The following is a 4941-nucleotide window of genomic DNA, read 5'->3' as shown; positions in this document are numbered from 1 at the left end:
TTTCATCTCTCCAATGCCTAGTATGTCAATATTTATGCGTTCCATTTCTTTCTTAACAATTTCTAATTTTCCTACATTCATGGTTCTCACATTCCATGTTCCAATTACTAGTGTCTGCTTACAACTGTTCCTCTTCCTTTGTAGTTCCATGCTTGACAGTTCTACATAGGTTGCCCCTTCTGTTCATCTACATGTGTTGTGTTTTACATAGGGTTTTCAGAAGCCTGCCATTTCAGAAGTGGATGGCCAATCATTCTTCCTAGTCTGTCTTAATGTGAATGTTTAGATTTAGAGGAATATCTGACAGACAGCAATTTGTGGAGTAGTGAATCATATAATTGTCTGCTTCCTAGTCTGTCTTAATCTGGGAACTCTACTAAAAACTGTAACCTTCATGGCATAACCTTCATGCGTAACCTTCATGGCATTTGATATACCTTTGGGACTGACAAGAACAGCAATACCTTTAACTATAGCCAGCACAAATCCGAGAAGCCTCAGATCACACCTTGCCCCAGTTTCTCCACAGCAATGCCACAGTCTCTCCACCACTATAACCTGGGTCTTGCCACCAGGGTCTACCTTTCACCAAGGTCTTGTTCCAGTCTCCCTCAAATCTTGCTGCCCCAAGTTTTGCTGCCAGTGTGGGAAGCACTGTTTCTCTCTTATCCTAGTCTCACAGCTGTTAATGATTTGCAAGACCATGTGTCTGTACTTAAGGTAGCTGGTAATGGTTTATAAAAAAAAAATCCAACTTTTAAGTTAACACCACAATAGTTATTAAAAAAAAAAACCAAGTAAAATTCACTGGACAATAACACAGAAAGATATGTATTTTTGTTCCTTAGTCTAAGAACTAGAGATATTTAAGAGGAACCTGACAGGGTAGATCAAAAGATATATCAAGAGTTATTAGAAGCACCTGCTTGATTTCACTTTGGGAGCCCTTCTGGTCTTTGGACTTAGGTTGCTCCTTTTTGTTCCAATTATTTCCCTGAATTTAAAAAGGAAAAAAAAACAAACAACAAACAAAAACAAACCAACACTTGGGCCAGTACCTTTTGCTTAAGAACTATCCAATATCTTTCTCTTATTTCAGTTTATTTGATTAATTCACAAAGTGATATGATTTATCTAATAGTCTCCTAAGGAGATCTAACATAATCCAGTTATTCTAATAAGATTATAGAATTCTTTTCTTTATCATATGAGTTTTACAGTTCCTTTTCTTATTTATGAGATGTCAGGAGTAATTAGTTGATTAATTTCTGTTTTTCTAACACAAAAGAAAATCAATGTTGTTTGCTCAATTTTTCTCCCCTTCTCTGGACCCATGGTTTTAATAATTTGTTAGTCCTCACCATTTTCCTCCTTAGCAAAATAGGAGGTCTACTGATCAATTAAGAAATGAGAGAAATTTTGAAGGATCAATCCAGTAAGTATGGGACCCTCAATTGGGTCTTCTGCTCTTATGATGCAGTGGTCAAAGAAAGTAAATTTGGCCTTCCCTTTATGGAACTTAGATCACTGGGGTCAAAACTAAGAAAAGAAAAAAAAAAGTAAACCCAAAACAAATCTCATTGTCATTGAGTCAGAACTAACTCATTGATCACCCTTCATTGGGTTTTCAATGATGCCAACTGTAAAGGAGAAAACTATTCATCTTTCTCCCAAGGAACCACTGATGGATTCAGACCACCAGAGAGACAACTTTTGGGTTGACAAAACAACTCCTTAATCAAAATGGCCATGAGTGAATGTGTTATAACGAAGGGATGGGAGAGCTCGAGGAAGAGAATACAGTGCTTTGAAAATCTGAATTGCTGAGGAGTTATGGAGGTGAAATGGGGGGAAGGTTGTTTCAGGGAAAGGAAATGTCTGTGTATGCACACATGCATGTGTGGACGAGTGCAAAGGCAAAGGCCCTGTGGTAAGAGAGCCTGTGCTTAACAAAAGTCCAGACTGACTAAAAACTAAAATATTAAGTACTATGAAATAAAGTCTGGTAAGTAAGTAAAGGTCAGGCAATTCTCAGTCTTATAAAATTCAAGTTTAAGTTCTACCACTTAGAAACTATGTTGTTGTTGTTGTGCTGACGAGTCGTAGACAACTCATAATGACCCTATGGATGAAAGAGCTGAACACTTCTATAACTTTTGTCGTTTCTCCAGGTTCATAGAGTTTCCAGAGGCAAGCCATTTCAAAAATGGATGCCACTCCTGCTTCCAAGCTTGTTTTAATCAGGGAGCTCCACCAAACACTGTCCACCATGGGTAACCATTATTGCATTTGACACATCAGTGTCACAGTGTTCATCTTCACAGCAACCATGAGTTACCTCTGTACAGCAAACAGACAGACTGTGGCTATACCACTTAGAAGAACATTTGGCCAAAAACTATTTAAACCAGGCCTGAGGGCTGCTCATTAAAATCACCCATATTTGGCTTGGTAGCATAACTTTTTATCCACTAAACCAACAGAGCTCTCTCTATGAGAAACTGTGTAATCAAGGTCAAATTACTTAACCTTTGTGAAGCTCAAGTTCTTATTTGCAGAAAATACCTAGCTCCCTAATATTGTAAAGAAATATAAGTGAGTTATTACCCACATATGTACATGAATATTCAATGATAAAACTGTTGTCAAGTCATAGTGATGATATTGTAGTACAGAGTAGAACTACCCTATAGGGATTTCAAGGCTTTCATTTTATAAAGCAAAACCTGTTGCATCTTTCTCATGTGGTCCAGCTTGATGGGTTCCAATGACTGGCCTTTCTGTTAGCAGCTATACAGTTTAACCACTGTGATACTAGGGCTTTTTATGGTAAATAATTCTGGAAGTTATTGTTGTTGTGTTGTTAGGTGCTGCAGAGTTTATCTTTCAATATAACTTTCCTAGCCATTCTTTGACTTTGCCATGTAAATTGGCAGGAGTATGTGATTATGCAAATGGGACATGTGAGCCCATCTACAAGGAGACTGGCTATCTAACAGTTCACAAGGGAATTGGCTAGTCTCACCAGTCCTCAAGGGTTTTGGCTAGCCTCACCATTAAATTGAGAAATCCAGCAGCAGGAAAATTTGACTTTTCTGATCAGCACAGAAGAAAAGAAGCAGCAGCAGCAAAATAATGTAACACATCCTTCAGTCCCAGCTATTCTTGCTCCAGCTACAACTACGGGAGGAGGAGTCGTAGTCAACTAGAAACCTGGTGTAAGATGAGACCTTCGGACTACTACAACATTGAAACCAGAGCTAAGATCCCTTGCCCAACTTTATTGGACAACCAGGGTTCGGGGGCCAAAATTTGCAGGACTGAGAACTTTGCAACACTGACCTAAAGCTACAAGGCTGAGGGCCTATGAGAACACATTTCAGAAGACTTCGTGACTGTATCCTGCTACTTACCTGGATTATAACCTTTTTACTTACCCAACAAGATTCTGTGTGGTCTGTGTGAGGTCCCATCAGATTTTGCTCTACGCAGTAATAAAATCGTGGTTGCTGAGATGCTAAACACTGTGATACTGATGTCTCAAATGCGATAATGGTTACCCATAGTGGACAGTGTTTGGTGGAACCCCCCATTAAAACAAGCCTGGAAGCAGGAGTGTCATCCACTTCTGAAATAGCTTGCCTCTGGAAACTCTATGAACTTGGAGAAATGATGAAAGTTATACAATTGTTCAGGTCTTTCATTCATAGGGTCGCTATGAGTCACCTACAACTCAATGACACTTAACCACAACAACAAAGCAGTAATATTTATTGGTGTTGAGATGGGTACAAAGAAGAATGGGAGCATGGGGGATGTTTCTGACCTCATGGGAATTGGTTTTGTGTTCTTCATACTGTTGACAGGAACAGTTGCCCTTTTTGAGGTTGGTATAGGTCAGATATGGCCGTCCCGTGTGGCCCTTGCTCTTTTAACATGTGTGCTATGTCAACTACAACTTACAGTGATCCTATGAATAGCTTTGCCCTGTCCTACACCAACCTCATAATCTCTGCCATGCTCAAGCCTATTGTTAGGTATTATGCCAATCCACCTCTTTGAGGGTTTTCCGCTTTCTCTGAACCTCCACCTTTCCCAGCATAATGAGTTTTTTCTTCCAAACACTGGTCCCTTCTGACAACATTCCCAAAATATGTGAGAATAAGTTTCCCCAATCTTCCCCTCACACATTGATTACACTTCTTCTAATATAGACAATCCAAGGGATATTCAATGCTTTTCACTAACAGCACAATTCAAAGACATTAATACTGTAATCTTCCTTATTCATTATCCAACTTTCAAATGCATAGGAAGGAATTAAAAATACCATGGCCTGGATGAGACACACCTTAGTCTTTAAACTGACATTGTTGCTCTTTAGCACTTTAGAAAAGTTCATGACAGGAAATTTTCCAAAATTTAGTATCTTCCAGTTTTCTGACTGCTGCTTTCACCACACAATAGAATGATTAGCACCTCTTGGCCATCATCAGCTCTCACCTGGACAAAGGTGAAGCCCCTTAACTAGTGTCCTTGTTTTGATTCCTGTCTCCAAGAATCTGCTTCCTCCATTGCAAGATTAATCTTTTTAAAAAGAAAAAAGAGTCTGAGTCACAAGCTAGCTTGGAATCCTAAAATGGTTTTCTACTGTTCTTAAGATAAAGCCTAAACTTTTGCCATTTTGCATGTGCTCTTCCCTGGAATGTTTTCTTTTTTAATGACTCCCATTTCTCAGCATGCATATTTTTTAAAAAAATTATTATTAATTTCAATGAAAATGTGTAGAGACTTTTGCTTTCCATTCACTCATTGTTGCACTTTTATCCCCTCCCAACCGTCCCCCAGTACACTATCCTCTTGGAAAAGTAAAAGAAAAATTCTTTCATTGTTTTACAATCCCTCCTCCCAGGTCCACTCCACTATGCAGCCTTTGCTCTA

The sequence above is a fragment of the Elephantulus edwardii genome, unplaced genomic scaffold, assembly GCF_000299155.1.
Source record: "Elephantulus edwardii isolate Elephantulus edwardi_28Jun2011 unplaced genomic scaffold, EleEdw1.0 scaffold00259, whole genome shotgun sequence".
NCBI classification, from domain to species: Eukaryota; Metazoa; Chordata; class Mammalia; order Macroscelidea; family Macroscelididae; genus Elephantulus; species Elephantulus edwardii.
The sequence above is the reverse complement of the archived record's forward strand: the minus strand, read 5'-3'. Positions refer to the sequence as shown.